At 43.6% G+C, this 23,764-nt stretch overlaps 1 protein-coding gene across 1 annotated transcript in view; it reads left to right on the forward strand.

The window, feature by feature from the left end:
* Positions 1 to 714: 714 nt before the first annotated feature.
* Positions 715 to 23,764, forward strand: part of mus201 (rad2 superfamily protein mus201) — a 480,107-nt gene continuing 457,057 nt past the window's right edge. The window contains exons 1-2 of the mRNA XM_069323705.1: positions 715 to 786; positions 4,391 to 4,548. The gene's annotated coding sequence lies outside the window, so the exon portion shown is untranslated. The remainder of the gene's footprint in view (positions 787 to 4,390; positions 4,549 to 23,764) is intronic.

A 23,764-nucleotide genomic window follows, 5' to 3' on the forward strand; every position in this document is an offset into this window, starting at 1 on the left:
CCGAGGCTATATGAACCACCCCACCGCCGGCACTCAAGATATGAGTGCCCAAGATAACTATCCGAGTGCCGGCGGTGGGGTGGTTCATATAGCCTCGGCTATCACCTCATTAGTCCGGTCGTGATGGTCAAGTGGATTAAGGCGTCTTGTACATACCAGATGCGTTGCTTCTGGGAGTATGGGTTCGAGTCACTTCTGGGGTGTGAGTTTTCAGTTATATATATATATATATATATATATATATATATATATATATATATATATATAATATTTCATACATGATACTGGCTTGTTATTACTGGTTATTGAAGGGTTATTTGCTAGGGGTAATGACCACCATATTTACATTTCCTGCATTCGGAACGTATAGTTTGTTCTCTATACGACATAATCCTATAATATTGTAATGAAATCAATATGGCATTTTTTCCAGTAGTGTAGCGAGGCCAAGTTAGATCTGTGAAACATTGTGAATGATGCTAGGATTGTCATACCGCCATGCAACAGTTTGGGCCAGTTCCCGCGCGAATGTTGACTGCATGAATCATTGCCTTATTTTGTCCACTTACAATGTCCTAAGTAGAACCAACTTGTACAATTTGTTAAAGTACAAGTTTGTGTTTCTTAGAGTTATCCTCCTAATTATCTATCCTATAAATTAATAGTGAGTATAATTGTAATTTCTGGCAGTATGTAGAGTCTTCGTCTTCTTCCAACGGGGAAAGGCGGGAAGTCATGGCGGGCGGCGGCGGACGGCGGCGGTGACCTGGACATTCCTCATTTACCGTTAAGTATTGCCTATCTTTGTTAACTTGTACTTGTCACGTCTAACTGCATAAGTTGTAAAGTCATCCTAGACGACTCTGCCAATATTATGGTGTTAGAAGCAGAATGGTTTTAAGAGTAAATAGCTGTGTTTACATGGCAAGCGTTTGTCACATTCTCATCTAAAACACAGTATTACAGTAAGCCGTTTTTTTCATTTATTTAATTCCCTACCTGGGGCCAGATTCACGAAGCAGTTACGCAAGTACTTACGAACGTGTACATCTTTCCTCAATCTTTGACGGCTTTGGTTACATTTATTAAACAGTTTACAAGCATGAAAAACTTGCCAATCAACTGTTGTTATTGTTATAAACAGCCTCCTGGTGCTTCGGAGCTCATTAACTGTTTAATAATTGTAAACAAAGCCGCCAAAGAGTGAGAAAAGATGGACAGGTTCGTAAGTGTTTGCGTAACTGCTTCGTGAATCTGGCCCCTTGTTATGTATTTCTGCAGCCCATCCGCCTGTTTTGGTAGTACTTATAGTAAAGATGAGGACCATTCTGTGTATGTGATCATTTAGTAACTTTGAGATCAATTTCGTGCCTTTGAGATAAATTAAGTCGTAACTAGTGGTGGTAACCACGTGATGGCAAGTCGCAACCACCACACAACAACCACCACTACCACACCACCACCACGACCACAGCAACACAGCCACCACCACCACCCCACCCCCATTACCACCCCCACCACCACCCCCCCACCACCCCCCCCCCACCACCCCCCCACCACCACCACCCCCACCACCACCCCCACCACCACCCCCATCTCCACCACCCCCACCACCACCCCCCCCCACCACCCACCCCACCACCACCCCCACCACCACGACCCCCACCACCACCCCCACCACCACCACCCCACCACCACCACCCCACCACACGAGCCGTGAATGTTGACTGGGACTCAGTTACCTAACTCAGGTAACATCACTCCAAAGTTTATTTTCATTATTGGATTTGTCTTGGGGCTTAGTCGCCCCTCACGCCCCCCCCCCCTAATCCCCAATCCCCCTTCATCTCCTACCCCTTTACATCACCATCCCCCCCCTAACACCTACCTACACCTTTACCCCTCATCACCAGCATCTTCACCCTCCCCCCCCTTACCACTATCCCCTACCCCCCCCCCTTGCCACTATCCCCTACCCCCCCTTACCACAATCCCCTACCCCATCCTCCATCCTTCTCGACATCAATAAAACATTTCTAATTTTTCGAATTCACGCTTAATGCGACGCGGAATTACTTTGATAAGTAGTGAAATTAATCATTGAGTGAAATTATTTATTATTTGAGTGAAATTATTTAAAACGCGAACAATTTTTTATATGTAATATTTACAGCAAGCGAGTTCAATTTTTCTTTAATGAGAGTTCATTAGTGAGTCTGCGAAGAAAAACTTTTGTATTCATTAAAAATTCTTATTATGGTAAATGCAGTACCTGTTGTACTTTGTGTAACCCGATAATTTGAAATTCAGTTTGTATGACGCTTACGTGAGGAATATATAAATATTGATATAACTAGTTTCACTTAACATCTTCATGCTCAAGCGGCACCCTAGGGAAAGCCTAAAGTTCCAGGTGGATACCAGTTGGGTGTCTCTATAATCCTTCCCTATTGTGGATGCTCGTGACATGAGGCGAATAGTGGTATGAGGTGAAAAGAAAAACGCGCCAATTTGTTTGTGATCAGGCTAAGATTGAACCCCGAGACCTACGGCTAAGAATCGAAGTTCAGGGCCATGGAGTTCACTTCCCCTTCATTTGTCTGTCTGTCTCTGTCTGTCTGTCTGTCTGTCTGTCTGTCTGTCTGTGTCTGTCTGTCTGTCTGTCTGTCTGTCTGTCTGTCTGTCTGTCTGTCTGTCTGTCTCTCTCTCTCTCTCTCTCTCTCTCTCTCTCTCTCTCTCTCTCTCTCTCTCTCTCTCTCTCTCTCTCTCTCTCTCTCTCTCTCTCTCTCTCTCTCTCTCTCTCTCCTTTCCACTACATCTCATCAGCATCTGTGTTAAGATACAGGTGAAGGTAATATTTCCTAATGAAGTAGGTCTTGATCCCTCTCACATTCACTAACGCAGTTTGTAAAGCATCATGAGGGAATTACACTGAGAGGGGGAATTACACTGAGAGGGGAATTACACTGAGAGGGGAATTTACTCTGTACTCCTTGTGGCAAGCGCGCGCGGATTCACACACACGCACACACGTCTAAATGGGAATAGAAATGAAGAAATGAATTTTTTTCTACAAAGTGTTAGGGACTGGAAACCTAGCGAAATGGTACATAAAAACAAAGCAACAAAATCATTAGAGGAAGGGGGTGTAAAGGACAAAGGGAAGGGGAACAAGTTCCTGAAAATTTTATATACCAACATAACTGGAATGAGATACAAAATACTGCAAGAGATATAATTCAGCTAAAGGTTCTAGATATTGTCGCACTAACAGAAACGAAACTTGAATAAAATATTTTAAATGATGTCGTATGATGTAGAAACCTGAATAAGGAGGCTTTTAGATCACTGTATGTGAGGAAAGTTTTAGAGTATGCCGCCCCATCTTGGAGCCCCTATCTAAAAAAACATAAGGAACCTCAAAAAAAGTGTTGAAGTTTGCAACGAGACTCGTCCCAGAACTGCGAGGGATGAGGTACGAAGAGAGACTGAAGGAGCTAGACCTGACGACGTTGGAGAAGAGGGGGACATGATACAGACGTATAAAATACTTAAGAGGGATTTGACAGGGTTGAAACAGGAATTGTTTACAATGAATAACAATAGAACAAGGCGGGTCACGGATGGAAGCTTGAGACTTAGATGTGTCATAGAGATGTTAGAAAATTTTCCTTTAGTGTAAGGATAGAGAATAAATGATATGACTTAAAGGAACAGGTTGTAGAGGCTAACTCTTCATAACTTTAAAAGCAGGTATGATAGAGAAATAGGCCAGGAGTCATTACAATTGACAACCATCGGCTAGAAAAGCGAGGTCTATGAGCTAGAGCTCAGTCCTGCAGGCACATATGTGTGTGTAGGTGTGCTCAGCTCACCCTGAGAATGTGTGAGAGAGAAATATGTAGTAAATATGATAGAAGAAAAACAGTTCGGGAGTCAGTAACTTAGACAACCGACGGTTACAAAGGCGGGGTCCTAGAGCTAGCAGCTAGATCATGCAGGCACGAATAGTGAATAAAACATAAATACACACCACATGCATGATACCCATACTCGCTCCGTAATAAAACCCAGGAAGGATTGACTGGGAACCAATCCTTAAATGTTCGCCCAGTTCACCTAGCAGAAATTGGGAATAATTGGGAAATTTCCCTGGGAATAAAACCGATTGACGGATCGTATTCTAGGGAAAAACTAGTAGGGGTAAATTTGACCCTGAGCTGTGGTAAGGGAAGCTCTGAGCCTGTTAACAGGAGCCAGAAGGCGGAAACTTCTTTACCCACCTGTGTAGAAAAGAGTAATTATTTTCCTTTCAAAGGCGCACCGTGTGAATATAATCAGTTCTTGATATGAAAGATTTTGTGTCACTACCTTGCTTCTCCTCCTCCAGGCACTCGACCTCCACAGAGTTCTCCATCATCCATAGAGTGTCATCATTAGAAACACCGCCGATAGCCTCAGTCCTCCTAAGGATCGTCCTCATCATCCGTGTATGTAGCAACTACCCTAAAGTGAACGCCAGTGTCGAAAAAAAACGCTAACACGCCGGTAAGTGAACCCCAAGATGAACCCGAATTGTTGATTATCCTGCACCACTTCCCTGATCAAATATTCCGCCGCGTCGATAGCTTTTTTTCGGAAATCTGAGGTGGATATCGGGAGAAGGAATAGGAAAAATGAACCCCCCTGTTCTCTCTCTCTCTCTCTCTCTCTCTCTCTCTCTCTCTCTCTCTCTCTCTCTCTCTCTCTCTCTCTCTCTCTCTCTCTCTCTCTCTCTCTCTCTCTCTCTCTCTCTCTCTCTCTCTTTCTTTCTCTCTCTCTCTCTCTCTCTCTCTCTCTCTCTCTCTCTCTCTCTCTCTCTCTCTCTCTCTCTCTCTCTCTCTCTCTCTCTCTCTCTCTCTCTCTCTCTCTCTCTCTCTCACACACAGACACACACACACACACACACACACACGGAAGCAGTGCTCTTTACAAAGAGAATCATGCAATAGAGTCGGATGACTTTTGTTTGTTTGCCTCTAGTCTGTTGTGATCATCGCGAGGCTCCTTTGTTTGACAAGGGCTGAGGCTCCTTGTTGTGTTGCACAGAGTGGTTGTTATCGTCGACATGCTGGGGGGGGGGGCTGATAGTTAGACATATCTACAGGTATACTAAAGGTAGACGGATAACCAGATGGACAAGCTGACAGACAGGTATACACACTGTCAGATACATGGGGCCTGCGAGCCTGGTGGATAGCGCGCAGGACTCGTAATTCTGTGGCGCGGGTTCGATTCCCGCACCAGGCAGAAACAAATGGGCAAAGTTTCTTTCACCCTGAATGCCCCCTGTTACCTAGCAGTAAATAGGTACCTGGGAGTTAGTCAGCTGTCACGGGCTGCTTCCTGGGCTGTGAGTGTGTGTGTGTGTGTGTGTGTGGTGTGGGGGGGGGGGGGGAAAGTAGTTAGTAAACAGTTGATTGACAGTTGAGAGGCGGGCCGAAAGAGCAAAGCTCAACCCCCGCAAACACAACTAGGGGAATACAGACTTAACAGACAGGTATTAATGTGCAATAACAGCCAGCCGGATATTAAAAAAAACATACAGTGCTTATACAGTACAATCTTATACAGTACAATCTTATACAGTACAATCTTATACAGTACAATCTTATACAGTACAATCTTATACAGTACAATCTTATACAGTACAATCTTATACAGTACTTACAGTAAAGATGAGGATCATTGTATATATATATATACCGACCTACAACGAAATTATAAAGTAGAAATCTGAACTATTGAGTTGGACAAACCGGAAAGCTATTTTTTTTACTTGTGTTTGCTTTGATAAATTAAACTAAGAACCTAACCTACCCTATCGTAACCTTCCTAGGCCTTATAGACCATATCTGAGGCTTAATATAGTACATATATGTGCTATACTAGGCCTAGGAATATTAATGTTTGTCGTTTATCTTCATTATTTTTTTTTGAAGAATTACTTACTAGTCAGTATATGTCTATCTGAAAGCTAAGTAAGTACGAATTCGTGACTATTGACGACCGTATAGTATCTATTGACGACCATATAATATCTATTGACGACCGTATAGTATCTATTGACGACCGTATAGTATCTATTGACGACCGTATAGTATCTATTGACGTCACAATAGATACTAACTAAACAGGAGGATGGGTTGCAAAAAAAAACATGCAGTTATAGCTTGCAAACGCCATATAGACACCAGTTACTGACGCGAAAAAAATAATATTTACAATTATTCAATAATTACAGTTAATAACAATAATGAACGAGTGCTAAAATAACAAAAGATGTTCGATTCGAAAGAGATAAAGAGAGGGAGACGAAGACATATATATATAGAGAGAGGGGGAGTATAGGGTGAAAGAGAGAGAGAGAGAGAGAGAGAGAGAGAGAGAGAGAGAGAGAGAGAGAGAGAGAGAGAGAGAAAGAGAGGGGGGGGAGTATAGGGGGGAGAGAGAGAGAAAGAGAGAGAGAGAGAGGGGGGGAGTATAGGGGGGAGAGAGAGAGAAAGAGAGGAAGGGAGGAAAGAAGGAAGGAAGGAAGGAAGGAAGGAAGGAAGGAAGGAAGGAAGGAAGGAAGGAAGGAAGGAAGGAAGGAAGGGAGGGAGAGAGAGAGTACATAATAGCAGCCATCCATCAGTCTCAGGAGACTATGGAATTTTGCTTTGGGTGTCGGTCTAGAGTGGCCTCTCCAGGGCGCAAAGCCAGGGTAGGTTGATACGGGATAGAAGCTGTTACCCATGCAGCACGTATTAAAGATGTGATAAAGAAGGAAATGGAGCAAGGGAACGGAAAATAAGAAATATTGACAAATAACGATACTCTGAGTAAGGCGGTTAGGAAATGAGATGTGGGAAAACACGAGGAACACAAATGAACTGAGGAAATCCCCAAATAATAATAGGAGGAAGAGGGGAGACGGAGGAAGAGGAGGAGGGGAAGAGGGAGGAGGAGGAAGAGGGCGCTCCTGTGGGTCGATTATAGAGCCAGGCGAGGATGTCGGTAGCTGCTGCACCTGTTGCTCCCTCACCCAGCTGTTGCTCCCTCTCTCACCCTTCCCTCACCCCCTCCCTCACCCCCTCTCTCACCCCCTCCCTCACCCCCTCTCTCACCCCCTCCCTCACCCCCTCTCTCACCCCTCCTCCCACCATCCTCTGCCCTCATCACCCCCTCTCTCCCTTTCTTTCTACCTTCTCACACCTCCCTTCCACCTCACTCTTCACACACCTCTCCCTCCTTCAACAGCCTTAGTCTCTCCCTTAAAAAGAGAGAGAGAGTGAGAGAGGAATTTCTCATTTATAGGACAGACTTAGAGTGAAAAATTATAATCAAATCTGGGAAGTAAAAAAAGTTGATGACAGTGAGGCAGAGACGAATGAGAGAGGGGAGAGTGAGAGTGAGAGTGAGAGTGGAGGAGAGTGAGAGAGAGGGAGGGGAGAGTGAGAGAGTGAGTGAGAGTGGAGGAGAGTGAGAGAGAGGGGAGAGTGAGAGTGAGAGTGAGAGTGGAGGAGAGTGAGAGAGAGGGGAGAGTGAGAGTGAGAGTGAGAGTGGAGGAGAGTGAGAGAGAGGGGAGAGTGAGAGTGAGAGTGAGAGTGGAGGAGAGTGAGAGAGAGGGGAGAGTGAGAGTGAGAGTGGAGGAGAATGAGAGAGGGGAGAGTGAGAGTGAGAGTGAGAGTGGAGGAGAGTGAGAGAGAGGGGAGAGTGAGAGTGAGAGGAGAACGTGTGACAGATTACACTCAAGATAAGAAGAGCAATGAGATGATAGTGCGTAGGGGAAAATGAATAAAGGCGAAGATGAGCTGAATATGTACAATCCGTGAAGGACCGAGCTTCAGCTCTTGGACCCCCAGCATTTCCAGCCGCCTGGTTCGTAATGCAATGATTCTCCCGACCTGCAGCTTTCAGTAACATTTACTTCTGAAATTATAGACTTGGATACTACATTTTGTTCGTTTAGTTCATTTCATCTTCATATTGCGCAAAAATAATACTTTTTTAACAGCATTATGTATCATCTGAGTCGCGGACCGGGCCGCGGGGATGCTAAGCCCCGAAATCATCTCAAGAAGATGCTCTCTAGGAAACTATTGTTTTATTAGTATTTGTTGTGAACATCTCTTTATTCTCTTCTTTATCTCTCTTTATCTTCTCTTCTTATCTTCTCTTCTTTCATCTCTTCTTTATTCATTCTGTAAGTTTCCTTGAGTATTTGTTAGGTCTCTTATTATGTTTTCTCTCTTTCTTCTCTTTTCTTGCGACATCTCTCTCTCTCTCTCTCTCTCTCTCTCTCTCTCTCTCTCTCTCTCTCTCTCTCTCTCTCTCTCTCTCTCTCTCTCTCTCTCTCTCTCTCTGTCTCTCTCTCTCTCTCTCTCTCTCTCTCTCTCTCTCTCTCTCTCTCTCTCTCTCTCTCTCTCTCTCTCTCTCTCTCTCTCTCTCTCTCTCTCTCTGTCTCTCTCTCTCTCTCTCTCTCTCTCTCTCTCTCTCTCTCTCTCTCTCTCTCTCTCTCTCTCTCTCTCTCTCTCTCTCTCCACCAGGCACTATACGAAGCATCTAGAGAACCAATAACGAGACACAGGATTCATTATCTTTCCGCATCTCTTGCAAAAAAAATCTCATTCTAACTTTCTCTGTCCAAGTTTCCCCAAAGATGTCACCTTTCCCCATCTTCTATTCCCCCCTCTCCTCTCCCATCCCTATGTATCTGCATCATCTTACCTCCCCCCTTCCCTTTCAGAAGCACAATCTTATCTCCCCCCCCCCTTCCCACCTCTCACTCCTCTCTCTCACACACACATCTTTCAATACAGTTGAGAGACAGCCGAGCAGAAAATACAATCTCCATATCCTTCACTCTTGGGCTGAGATCAGTGTGGCAGGAAGCCATCACCTGGTGCCTGGCTATGTAATTTAATGCGGAGGTTTTGGAGATATTGAGCACTGGGGGTTGAGGTGGAAGAGTGAGGGGGGGAGGGGGGTGGTATGGAGGTACTGAAGACAAGGGACGGAATACCAGGATGGTGGATGAGACTTATCGAGAGGGAGGGGGAGGGAGTTTGATAGAGTGGTTGGGAGTTTATAATCAGGGAGGGAAAATGGATAAGAGGAAAAGTTTTGAGGGCTTGGAGGGAAAGATGGGGTGGGTGTGATGTAAGAGAGAGAGAGAGAGAGAGAGAGAGAGAGAGAGAGAGAGAGAGAGAGAGAGAGAGAGAGAGAGAGAGAGAGACGTGAAGGGAAAGGTGGTGGTGGTGAGATGGAGACCTGAGGGGGAAGGAAGGAACAGAATGTTGGCGAACTGTTATTGTATAAGGACAATGTTCTAAAAGATCCCTTCTTGATTCAGCTTCGTGGACATCTACAACACAAGGCGCTCAGTCATCAGCAGACGCATGCTGGGAGAGGAGAATATACAGGGAGGGAAAGAGCTGAAGGCATCGAAAAAGCTTCAGGGGGGGAAATATGACATCTTGGAGAGGGAACTTGAGCAGAAAAAAGTGGCATTGAGATTTGTTGGTTAGGCGTGGGGAATAATGAGTGAGTGTGTGTGTGTGTGTGTGTGTGTGTGTGTGTGTGTGTATGTGTGTGTGTGTGTGTGTGACACAGAGAGAAAGTAATTGATTTAAGCATTTAGAGATATCGTTGATCTTACTGTTATGCACAGCACCAATGTTCTGTAGGGGGTTTCCACATGGCCCCAACTTCATAGAGACTCAGCAGACAGCCATCATAACACAAAACCCGGTGTGCAGGTTCGAATCCTCCTCCTGATTCCTACCGATTTTTACTCATTAATGCATCGAATTAATGTGATTTCTTTGTGCACAGAACGGTCAGTGAGCCGCATTTCCTCTCAGTCTGAGCTTTTACGAAGGCCATCACATCATCACCAAAGATTCTGCGGGCTCACCATAGCCCGTGCTACTTGGAACTTTTTATTCCAGGTAGCGAATCTTTAACAACAACCAAAGATTTTGTCATTCCTTGACTCGCATTTGAAACATATTTCCACAACGGTTCTTGAGGCTAGTGGCCCTAACCTCCGCCAGCCCTAGACAGGAAGGATCGACTAGGCACCGATCATTAACTGTTCGCCTCGATTCACCTAGCAGTAATTCGGTATCTTATTGTATACCAATTGGTGGATAGTTTTTCAGGCAAGTAGAATTGATCTTGAGTGTGATCTTGAGATGATCTAAGCTCATCTTAAGCTTAGAGCTTAAGATGAACTATGGGAAGGGAAGGATCTAAGCCATCTATTAATAGACAGAAATATATGAAGATCACTTGACCATATAAAAACCTAGACTCAAATATTAGGCTCAACTTAATACGAACCTGGGGCCAGATTCACGAAGCAGTTACGCAAGTACTTACGAACGTGTACATCTTTCCTCAATCTTTGACGACTTTGGTTATATTAATTAAACAGTTTACAAACATAAAATCTTCCCAATCAACTGTTGTTATTGTTATAAACAGCCTCCTGGTGCTTCGCAGCTCATTAACTGTTTAATAATTCTTAACAAAAACCGCCAAAATTGAGAAAAGATATACAGATTCGTAAATGCTTGCGTAACTGCTTCGCGAATCTGGGCCCCAGCTGGCTTTTAAAACATTAAAATGTAAACACGCAAAGCATCTACAAATAAAACAAAAAAAATGAAAAAAAGACCCTTGCACCGGTATGATAATACAAAAGGCAAGAACATCTTTTGTAGTATCATAAAATACTCACTGACGTCCCCCATAAATCGTGTAGAGCGCCTGGTGCCTGTTTAAAAGACGTCAGGGAGATTATTCTGAAGGAATTTGGATGTTTTGAGACCCGGATATAGAGCACAGTCTCAGAGTGACGGCTGAGGCGGCACAAAGGCTCCCAGGAAACATAATCCCTCTAATGTGCCAGGAAGCAGAGATGGAGTATGTATGTATGTATGTATGTATGTCTGGCTGTCGTGCAGCCAGCCAGCCAGATATACATACAGGCGAGCTGTATGTATGTCTGGCTGGCTGGCTGCACGTCTGTATGTTTGTATATGTATGTATGTATGTATGTATGTATGTATGTATGTATGTATGTATGTATGTATGTATGTATGTCTGGCTGTCGTGCAGCCAGCCAGCCAGATATACATACAGGCGAGCTGTATGTATGTCTGGCTGGCTGGCTGCACGTCTGTATGTTTGTATATGTATGTATGTATGTATGTATGTATGTATGTATGTATGTATGTATGTATGTATGTATGTATGCGCAAACCCGTAGGAGCTGTGATGAGGGTTCGAATCCATGCGCTGAGTGTTTTACTACGGATTTGCTCACTGTTGCGTCATGATAGTGTGATTACTGTGTATGTATGCATGAATGTATGTATGTGGATGTATGTGTATATATGTATGACTGGCTGTATTTTTTATGTATATATGTATGGTTGTACATGTCTAGTTATGTCTGTATGATTAGATACCGCTTCACGACAGAGCGGAGTAAAAAAATGATGAGTAAAGATGAATTCATATCTTCAGATAGCGAATATTTCTCAAATATCCGCTCGTGACGTGTTCGAAATTTGATTCACCTGATGAATGAATGGTTTCTGGTGTAGTGATGTTCGAGAATAATGCAGGATTTATTTTTTTTTTAATTAGCTGAGCGTCTTGTGTTGTAGCTGCCACCCTCTGGTTATCCACCAAGTTGGGCCAAGTGGAGAACCTTGAGAATATTTCGCAACATTGGTCTTATGTATGACTTTTGTGGTGCCGACGCCTTTGCTATGTTGACTAGAGGCAGTTAGAGCCCCGCTCCTGTGCCAGGTAAGTCCACTACGGGCTCACCATAGCCCGTGCTACTTGCAACTTTTGAATACCTCTGATCTTGTTAGTTTAGCTAGGGCGGGTGGAGGCCCAAGGTGCGGTCTACAAGCCTGGAGGAGTCAGGACATTCAGGAACTCATTCGTTCTATGAGTCATTCGTAACTCGTACATCTGAGTTACGAGATAATTTGAGACTTTACATAAAGTTGTGCAGTTAGTAGAGTCGAGCTCTTGAGAGATGCGGTTAAACACTATACATTTTCTTGCCTGTCTTGGGCGTTTCAGAATTCTGTTTTCATTAAAAGAACAAATCCACAAGGGCCGTGACGAGGATTCGAACCTGCGTCCGGGAGCATCCCAGACACTGCCTTAATCGACTGAGCTACGACAGGGTGAAAAGGGTTGAAACCGAAGTCCCGGACGCAGGTTCGAATCCTCGTCACGGCCCTTGTGGATTTGTTCATTTGATGCATCACGTTAGTGTGATCTGTGTGCGTGTGTCTGTTTTCATTATTTTTGATGAATAGAGTGTCAGCTCAGGATGGTCACTTCATCACTAAGCACTAATCCTCTCCTGTCACTCGTCCTAGTGTGTCACACCACCTTTGTCACAACACCTTTGCAGGCAGCGGATACTGAGCACCTGTGTCCCACATTTACCCGCACCACTGTGCACAAAGCTACCAACAACACATACAATTCGGGGTCATCCTCTATAGATTCTCAATTATTTCCTATTCATGAAATATGGCGATTTGTCAAACCCTTTTCTAAGGGAATTTCGGCCTTGACTATGCACGATTTACATATTATATGTGATGAGAACCAGACCACACACTAGAAAGTGAAGGAACGACGACGTTTTGGTCCAGGACGGACCGAAACGTCGTCGTCCCTTCACCTTCTAGTGTGTGGTCTGGTCAACATACTTCAGCCACGTTATTGTGACTCATCGCCTGCATGTGATGAGAAAATCATCCCATTGCAGTCATCATCCTGAATATCATAAATGAAGAGTAGAAATTTAAATTGAAATAAGTTTATTGAGGTAAAATACACACAAAGGGATGAGGTAGCACAAGCTATTCTCACCCCGTTCAGTACATCGTGTTAATACATACATAGACACACATCACAAGCAATAAACATATTACCGAACATTCTGAGAGATAAACATCTACATTTCCTAAAGAGTAGAAGGATGGTGATGTACAGATTCCACATGGGACCAAACACACTCCCCTGTGGGACGCTGTCATTCATTTTCTGCCTCATTATAAAAGTTCTGTTTCTCTCGAAACTACAATTTATGTAAATATTTAAATTTGCTGTTAACGTTTTGCTGGTCAAAATAAGGCTCATTCATCGACGTCGATTCATTGCCTGATAGCACATGTGTTGTACCTAATAGCCAGAACCGTACTACTTGCCCTAGTATGCAAGGCCCGATTTGCTTAACAAGCAGAGTGATTTTCGTTATTTTCAAATATTTATTTTCAAATTGGTTTATTCAAATTAATATTATCATATTAATAACATGAATTTCTGACTATATTAGATTAGGTTTGGTAAAATTTCATTGATAGTTTTAACTCAAATAAAAAAAATCAAATCCTATATAATGTAATGGAAAACTTTATCATTCAATGAGAACAAAAATTAAAAAAAATATATAAAAATATATAATTTCAGGAAAAATCCGGCTTGTTAGGCAACTTGGCCTATTAGGTACGACATATATACACAGATATACACTATAATATACAGTGCTATACTCACTGGTATACTCTGGTAATGACTTTGCGCTTTCCTCTAATAATTCAATTCAAGTATAGACTAATGACCAACCGGATATACAATATTCACTCCCACAAGCACACTGGCACGCTGGAACACACACTAAGAGCCAAAGAGCCAACACACTAAGAGCCAAAGAGCCAGAGCTCAACCCCCGCAAACACAACTAGGTGAGTACTAATGCATTAGGCAGTGATGTGGTGGAGGCTGACTCCATACACAGTTTTAAATGTAGATATGATAGAGCCCAGTAGGCTCAGGAAACCTGTACACCAGTTGATTGACGACTGAAAGGCGAAACCAAAAAGCCAAAGCTCAACCCTTGCAAGCACAATTAGGTGAGTAATAATGCCCCGACATGAAGAAGACTGCGGCCGAGGGGAGATAAGGCCCAAGGGACCAAGAGCCAATGAGGGGAGACGAGACAAAGTGAGAGTAAGTAAGAGCTAGAGCTTCCTAAGGGGTAAAGAGCGAAGCTGGTACCTCAAATGAGAGGAAAGATGCTGTAATTATTACCGCAGGGAGAGAGAGATCGTCGCCTGTTCTTCCGCTAAGAGGGAAATATGAGGGGAGAGAAAGCACTGATGGAGTGAGGAAAGAGGGTAAGAGGGGACCCAGGTGTAGGAAAAATGGAGATCACCGTGATAAAAAGGGGAAAGCGAGGTGGGTGAGTGCTTTTATACAGGAAGTGAAAATAGAGGGGAGACCTGAAGAGAACGTCAATGGGTTGACGTTGTTCCTTTAATTATATATATATATATATATATATATATATATATATATATATATATATATATATATATATATATATATATATATATATAAATTTAGTTTCATTCCTCCAAGATAAATATTACAGGTACACCACCACAGGGTACCTGAGGGGGCAGGTACACCACCTAGGGTGGAAAATAACTAAAAGAAACGTGGAAAATATTAGAGGGGCTGGTCCCAAACCTGCACACAGAAATAACACCACATGAGACCAGAAGACATGGCAGGATGTGCAGAATACCCCCGTTGAAAAGCAGAGGTGCAACAGGTACTCTGAGAGAGAACTCTATCAACATCAGAGGCCCGAGACTGTTCAACACGCTTCCACTACACATAAGGGGCATAACTGGCAAACCCCTCACAGTGTTCAAGAGAGAACTGGATAAGCACCTCCAAAGGATACCTGATCAACCAGGCTGTGACTCATACGTCAGACTGCGAGCAGCCGCGTCTAACAGCCTGGTTGATCAGTCCAGCAACCAGGAGGCCTGGTCGACGACCGGGCCGCGGGGACACTAAGCCCCGGAAGCACCTCAAGGTAGCCTCAAGGTAGGGTACCTGAGGGGGCAGGTACATCACCGGGCGTTATGTAATCGCAAACGAATGAACATCAGGAAATATATATGTGCGTGTGTATATGCAACTAGGCTTGTGTGTGTATATATATATGTGCATATAAATAAAACTGTGTGTGTGAGTGTTTCTGGTATGGCGGAGGTGAGAGAGAGCGAGAGAGAGAGAGAGAGAGAGAGAGAGAGAGAGAGAGAGAGAGAGAGACAGACAGACAGAGAGAGAGCTCAGCATGGAATAATACTCAAAAAGTGTCTCTCTCTCGAGAGATCTCCCTGAGCCAGAGGCGCTGGAGGAGTTATATAGCTTGATAACTGTAGCTGCAGAGAACACAGGGATAAAGATGAGAAAATACAGAGAAAATAAAAGTGAGGATAGGGAATGATGGTGAAATCTGAGGTGCTTAGCACACTACGAGAACACCCAGGGGACCATTACCTTCTGAGGGCCTTCCCTGGTGAGCATTTTCCTTAAATTTCATATGTACCTTCAAGACTTAATTTGGTGATTAGACTAAAAGGAAAATTGCTTATATGTGTGTGTGTTTCTCTGTCTCTGTCTCTCTCTGTCTGAGGTCAACCACTTGGGCTGGACGGTAGAGCGACGGTCTCGCTTCATGCAGGTCGGCGTTCAATCCCCTACCGTCCACAAGTGGTTGGGCACCATTCCTTTCCCCCCGTCCCATCTCAAATCCTAATCGTGACCCCTTCCCAGTGCTATATAGTCGTAATGGCTTGGCGCTTTCCCTTGAAAACTCCACACACACACACACACACACACACACACACACACACACACACACACACACACACACACTCTCTCTCTCTCTCTCTCTCTCTCTCTCTCTCTCTCTCTCTCTCTCTCTCTCTCTCTCTCTCTCTCTCTCTCTCTCTCTCTCTCTCTCTCTCTCTCTCTCTCTCTGTGTTCATTAGGAATGTCATTGATACTGCTCATGAAACTGGAGGCTAACAGCAGTTGTCCCACATCAGCTTATCTGTAGCCTGACCCCAGAAGCTCACTTAAGCGGAGATCTTATTATTTGTATCCATTAGGGGACAAACTGAGTTTAATTCCGCCGTGTAAGGAAGAGGATGAGCCGCGGGAGGCAACTGTGAGCCAGAGCCGTGATTTCCCGCGCCTCTACGTGTTTAGCCAACACGTTCCTGATTCCTGTGAGCCTTTGTCATTATCCACTAGACTATCCACATCCTCTCGTTCCGTCCCCGTCCCCAGATCACTCTCTTATTCCTTCCTCCTCATACCTACTGCGTCTCCTTGGTGGGCCCCTGGGCCCTCTCTCTCGTCTTTGATGTCCCCTTGGGCCCCTTGCTCGGGCCCCTCGCTCGGCCCCTCGCTCGGGCCCGAGACAATGTATTTAAGCTCTGGGCTTGGCAGCAGCTGGCGGAGAGACAGCGGGACCCGCCCTGAGTCTCCCAAGACTCAGAAAGAACACAAATCATGAGCTATTTCCCTTCATTTTCGAACGCGCGATCAGGGATTCATTACGAGCGCTCTTGTGCAAGATTGCGGATAATTGGTGACTGCAGAGTGAGAGAGAATAGTTCCTGCAATGAGAGACAATAATCAACAGCGCTGCAGTTCTCCTCCTCCCCCTTCCCCCTCCCTCGAGGGAGCAATATTACCAGACTGGGCTGTTACAATGACGCTCGCGAATTTGTTACGAATCGCTTGAAGCCGTTTAGGGCTTTTGAAAGAAAAATGGGCGGAAGTTTGGGGGGGGGCTATTGTAATTGTCTGGCATCACGGGAAAGTGGCTGGAGGGACGTAGGAACCGGCGGAGATTAATGTTAATTGGTTAAGTTGTAAAGGAAAGATGTTACTGGTTTATTCTGTATTGTGTTCACACCTCTGTGGAGGGAGGGAGGGAGGGAGAAAGTGAGGGAGAGACAAAGTGAGGGAGAAAGGGAGGGGAGGGAGAGAGGGAGAGAATGAGACATAGTTTGGGAGATTTAGAGATATGGGAAAACTAAGAGAGGGGAAGAAGATCGAGATTAGGAGAGAGAGAGAGTTCGAGAGTAAGAATGATAGAGAGGCGATAAGAGATATATACAATTATAACTAGCTTTCACAGGCGACGGGCGAATACGTCAAGAGAAGATAAAAGAAGGGAGAAGATTGTGTGTGAATAGTGAAGCGAAGTGGTGATTGTGTGTGTGTGTACTCACCTAGTTGTGTATATATGTGTTATACTCAAAATTCTGTCAGTTGAAATGTAACCAATCACAGGCAAGTAGGCCTCTGACGTCATGCCAGACAGAGGAGCATCAGCGATGCTCCCAGCAGCCTCAGTTATCCTCACAGACCCAGAGTAGGTGGACCTCGGCTGGCCAGTTATACACCTGTTTGCCTCACTCAATAAATATATACAGAAGCGACTACTGTGTCTACATTCAACCCGAACAAGGCAAACGAATACTGGTAGCAGCAGTGGGATCCAGAAATTTTTTTCTGGAAGCAAAAGTTCCAGTACCCAGCATCGCCTCGTGTTCCAGCCAAAACCGCCGCCACCGCCACCGCCATAAGCCGCCATCCTGCCACCCACGCATCAAATATTGTGCCAGACCGGGGTCCTGCCATCAACCACTACTCCAGGCTAACGTTTTAGAAGTAAGGGTCAATATTTTCCTGTGAGAACGCTCACTCATCAGTGAGGAGGAAGGAAGCTTCCCGCGCCAGCCATTTTTGAACCTCGCGCCACCACGTGGGAACCACCTATTACACCCACCACCACCACCACCCAAGCTGACAGTATCAAGCTTCGTGAGGGTGCAAGCTACTGCAATCGTCGTCAGCCATCGTCGCAGGTATCAACTGGTTATTCCATCGTCGCAATATTGTCGTCGTCAGAATTTATCTTCGTGCCTCTAGCCTGAACAGTGTGGGGTCCCTGAGTCTCGCGCCACCGCCGCCAGGAGCGCTGCCGTCGCATCCAGTTTGTAAACACGCCTCACATGGGCCTCTTCAGATCTTCACGACGCTTCTCCTACTTTGGCTACTGGTGATCCTCATAAATTACAACCCTGAGATAAGTAATTGCTAGTTGAGAACAACGTGCCAAGTGTTAAAAAGTGACTTATGTAATAATTCCCATAATATCCTGTGAATTAACCATTCAGTGACTTGTTAAATATTGGAGCTGGTTCAGTACTGCACTCCCCACAGTTTTCCTGTGTGATTTCAACATTCCTGCTTCTTACAGTAATTTCATTGAATTTTAATTGTTCTCCTAGAGTGTTATTGGTAAATTCAAATTCCAGTGAATTAAGAAATCCTTGTTTTAGTAGCAGTTAAGGATTTGTGCAATATAATTTTTTTTAATTTCTCCAGACCTAACTTGAAATTTATCCTTTAAGCATTTTATTTTAAACTTTTACCATAGGAGTTATATACATTCCTGTGTCCAGTTTATGTGCTACATCCATATTTCTTGCATTGCCACCTGTTGTGTTGAATCTTTTTAATGAAATTTTGCAATTGCATTTCCCAGTTTTTATTCTAAATTGCTGTGCTTAGTCTGGTTTAATTAATTTACATACATCTAATTCCAGTCATTTTTTAATGAAAGATTGCTAAATTTAGTTTACAATTGCTTGTTCTTAATTATTTTCTTGCCTAGCCCAATTTAATAATTTTATTTCTGCCATTTTTACTTTAGCCAAGTTGATATTTTTTGTGTTTATTTTTGTGTATACTATTTCTGATGCCAGGTGCACTTAATTATAATCTGCGTTCAAATATTACTTCCACGGCTGTGACAATGCCTACCACTGTTGAAACCCCTTCAGAATCAATGGGAACAGTTGCTCGTCCCAATGGCCAGAGATCAGCTCAGGAAATGGCTATTCCTCTTTTTGCTGGGGAATCGCGTTTATTAGAATCATGGTTTAGTAAGGTTGAAGCGAAAACAGTTGCACGTTTTTCTAAGCCTACTGATGCCGAATACTTAGCAATTGCACGGTCAGCCGTGGACACAACCAAAGGTGATGCACGTTTTGTTGTTGATGAGAAAGCCATTGTTAGCCTCCAGTCTTGGCCTGAATTTAAGGATTTCTTTCGCCGTCGCTTTGTTAATAAAGGAGACCTTGACCCATATAGGTTAGTCAAGAAAATTGCCAATGCCACCATGCAGCCTGGTGAATCGTTTAATGCGTTTACTAGCCGTCTCGATCAGTATCTGTATGCCTTAGTTTCTGCTATGAATAATTCAACTTGGTTAGATAAAGACAATAATCTGTCCCCTGAGGCTATGGCCAAAATGATAGCATTTGGTACTTTAATGCATTTTGCCCCCGAGCATACAAAACCAATCGTTGAGCAACAAAATTTTGGTGTTAAACATGAAATTGGTGAAGTGTTTGAGGCTATTAACAATGCCGCCGATAAACTAGCTCCCCGAAGTGCTCAACTGTTGCCACCCTCTGATGCTGTAAATGTAGTTACAAGTTCTCAGCATCCTCCCACAAATTCTCAAAACTCTTGGTCGCAGAAGCGTACCCATGCTCGTAGCCCCCAGTCAAATTCGCCGCCTCATAAAATGCCGAAACGCCATAGTCCACAACCATCCACTCCCTCATGTTGGCATTGTGGTAAGAGTAACCACCTTGCAAGGGACTGTTGGTCCGCCCCTAGATCATCACCTCCTAGACAATTCTCTCGGCCCCCTCATCAATCTAATCATTCTAGGCTTCCATATTGCACGTACCATAAACAAGTTGGTCACCACACTGCGGATTGTAGAGCTAGGCAAAGGACATCTCCACCTCGTAACTCCCATGGTCAGTCTTGGCGAGGCTCACAGCGTCCAAGACATTATCAGAACTCTCGTAATTACAACTCCCAGCCCAGCTATAATGCAATTTCAAATTATAATGCTCAGTCACAGAATGCTGGAGCTCAGAATGTTCACTCCATGTCGTCGGGAAACCCCCAAGGCCATCCGCTAACCAATTCAAGCTAGCCAATCCTAGTGCCCTCCCTGTGTATTCAGTAGCTACCCAAAATAGATTTGGACACTTGACAGAGGAGGACACTGACTCTAGACCAGTTGTAGATGTTGACGGATCCACAGTAAATTTGACACAAACAAGACGCAGATATCCCAGACAACATAAGTCAAAAATAGTAACTTGTCCAGTCTCAAGTGATGGTCCCCTTGTATCAGCCATTGTACATGGTAGAGTTTTAAAAGTTTTTCTTGACTCAGGTGCAAAAATTAATATTGTCAAGCCCTCAGCTCTTAGAGACATTGAAAGTAAGCACCCTACTATTTTAAAACGGTCACACATACCTTTTCTAAGTGGTATTTCAGGAAATAAAGTAAAAGTTCAGGGTGAAATTGACCTCCCACTCAAGTTCAATGATGTCACATTGTCTATAACATGTTTAGTTGTTGACATTATTCATTTTCCTGGAGACATTCTCTTAGGTCTGTACACCATGATTGATGAAAATATTGCATTGTTTCCCCATCGTTGGACCATAAGTATCAAAGACCATGTCATACCCTTGTGTAGCATGTACCGACAGGGCCACGAGTTCAACCTTCAATCAGATTACGTTAATTTTGTTGACACCCGCCTTGCAAGCGTAGGGTTGTCAGATCATTGTCGTGGTAGCATACCCGAGAAAACAGGCACTCGATTGAAGCATAGTAGTTGTACAGTTGTTAAGGAGAATGAGTATCGGGACTTTCTGGAAGGGGACGCCCTAACGGATTCTCGTTGTCTCGCTCGCCTGGCAGCTTCCATCTCTGAAGTCAGTGGTTCCACGGCTACTGACACTGTGCTACACCCTCATTCTCTCACCAGAATAAGAGTTAAGGTTCAGGGAGTGCCTGAGTTGTCGGATGTGATTGCGGAAAGTGAAACATGTAAAGTGAATGGTACATTTGTTGAACCCTCCTGGCACACAGTGCAGGATGGTACTGTCTCACTTTTTATCGCGAACACAAGTAATGCCGATATCCATCTCCAGTCTGGCACCCATGTTGTAGATTTTGCCCATTACTCGTTACCGGTGCGAGTTGTGGATGATGTCTCCATGGATCATACTGTTTGTACACTCACACTAGGAGAACAGGGATCTCAGCCAGAGGTGCAAGCGCAACACCTCAGTCCTACTGATTTTCCTGACTCTGTGGCTCAGCTTTTGGAAATTTTGAACAGGAATAGAGCTGTTGTTGCTCTACCAGGAGAAAAATTAGGTCTCACTCCTCTCATTACACATAAAATTCCCCTTGAACAAGGAACTACGCCTATTTATGTACCAGCTTACCGACTTCCCCATTCTCAGAGAGCAGAAGCAGATAGACTTGTAGAAGAAATGTTACAGAGTGATGTAATTGAATCGAGTAATTCGCCATGGAACGCTCCATTGATTCTTGTACCAAAGCGAGATGGGACTTGGAGACCTGTAATCGATTATCGCAAGCTTAACAGAGTAACAATACCTGATCGTTTCCCACTTCCAGTTCTAAATGATTTGTTGCAAAGTATTGGTCGAAACAAAGTATTCTCAACGTTAGATTTGTTGCAGGGATTCTGGCAAATCCCCCTTGATGAGGAAAGTAAACAATTGACAGCCTTTAGTACTCCCAATGGTCATTTTCATTTCAAAAGAATGCCGTTTGGTTTGCGTAGTAGTCCAATAACCTTTTCACGGCTCATGACAAATCTATTTCGTAGATTGATAGGAAGTACGCTTCTAGTTTACCTTGATGATCTCATAATCATGTCGCAAGATGTTCAGACTCATTTCCAGAACCTTGAAAAGGTACTTGCAAAGCTCGCTGAAGCTAATTTAAAAATAAAGCTTGCAAAATGTTCATTTTTAAAGCAAAAGATTAATTTCCTAGGTCATACAGTTACACCTTCAGGTATTACATTGAATGAATCAAAAATTATTGCTGCCCGTGATTTTCCAACACCTCGTACCGCAGAAGCCGTAAGACAGTTCACAGGTCTTGTAGGATTTTATCGTTCATTTATTGCTGGATTCTCTATTATAGCCGCTCCGCTTTACAAGTTGCAAAGAAAAGATGAACCCTTTGTTTGGGGAGAGGCCCAGGATCAGTCATTCAAAAAACTCAAAGCAGCCTTGATTTCGTCACCTGTCCTTAGGTATCCAGATTTTTCTAAACCTTTTACGTTGGTTACAGATGCTAGTGACATAGGTCTAGGTGCTGCATTACTTCAAACAGAAGGTCACAGAGATCACGCAATAGCTTATGCTAGCCGCACATTATCCAAAGAAGAGAAAAATTATAGTGCAACAGAACGAGAAGCCTTGGCAGTTGTTTGGGCACTTAAACATTTCAAGGATACAATTTATAATTACCCAGTTCATGTTCTTACAGATCACCAACCATTAATTCCCTTGTTCAAAAATAAGAATCCAGTTGGAAAGTTTGCTAGATATTTGCTCACAATTCAAGAATTCAATCCCACATTTGGATATATTCCAGGAAAGCAAAATGTTGTAGCGGATGCGTTTTCTCGACACGTAGCTGCGATTCAGTTAAATTACCCAGCATTAGATGCTACAGTAGTAGAAACGGAACAAAGACAAGACCCCATATGGGCACCCGTCATTAAATTTTTGACTAAGCAAGACACTCGCCCGATTCATAAACCGCCAGTACCATTGAAAGAACTAGTTATGTTGGACAATTTACTGTGTAGAGTAGTAAAGCTAGGGACAGCCTCGAGGAAATGTTGTCAGTTAGTTGTTCCAGCTGTCTTGGTACCAACTGTGTTAAAAATTATCCATGATGCTCCTGCAAGTGCACATCCAGGAAAGGATCGTACACTCCAACAAGGTCGATTGAAATATTTTTGGCCAAAAATGGCTAAGGAGATTGCTCATTATGTTGACAGATGTTTAACTTGTTTACAGCACAAGGGACATGTTTCAGGACCTAATCCAATTCAGGTGTACCCAGCAACTAAAGCTCCTTGGGAACGAATATCGATGGATTTATTGACAAATTTTGCGGAAACAGAGAAAGGGAACAAACATTTGCTTGTAATGGTCGATAATTTTTCACGGTTTTGCGAACTAGTTCCTATCCCGAACAAAACAGCAGAAACCATAGCCAGCGCATTCCATGACCAAATAATTTGTAGATATAGTATGCCTAAAGTAATCCTTTCAGATAATGGTCCGGAATTCAGTAATAGTATTCTAACTAGCTTGTGTGATTTATATAACATCAAAAAATGTAGCATCATGCCTTATCATCCGGCAAGTAATGGACTAGCTGAACGTACTAACAGGAAAGTGTTAGATGCCTTGAGAGTCACGTTGAATTTTGATAACAACAATTGGGATGATTTTATACCCTTAATTCAGTGTGCTATAAATTCTTCAATTAATGTTTCTACTGGTGACACACCTCACGCTATTCTTTATGGTACAGATAAGATCCTCCCTAATGAATTGATTAACGTACCTCCTACTCCCTTATATAACGTAGATGATTTTGTTCAAGTGAAGCGTAGACAAATGCAATTAGTATTCAAGAAAATACGAGAACAACTGTCCAAAGCAACAGCCGAGTTCACTCTAGCAAGGAATGCACGAGCTAAACCCAATAAAATAACTATTGGATCTGTAGTAATGATACTTAACCAACACAGGTCTGGTCCTATGTACAAGTTAACTAAGAAATTTTTGGGTCCATATAAGGTAATCGAGCTTATTAAAGGTAACAAATACAGACTTAAGAACTTGTTAACAGGAGAGTATATAAATGAACATT

This window comes from Procambarus clarkii, chromosome 13 (genome assembly GCF_040958095.1).
Source record: "Procambarus clarkii isolate CNS0578487 chromosome 13, FALCON_Pclarkii_2.0, whole genome shotgun sequence".
Lineage (NCBI taxonomy): Eukaryota > Metazoa > Arthropoda > Malacostraca > Decapoda > Cambaridae > Procambarus > Procambarus clarkii.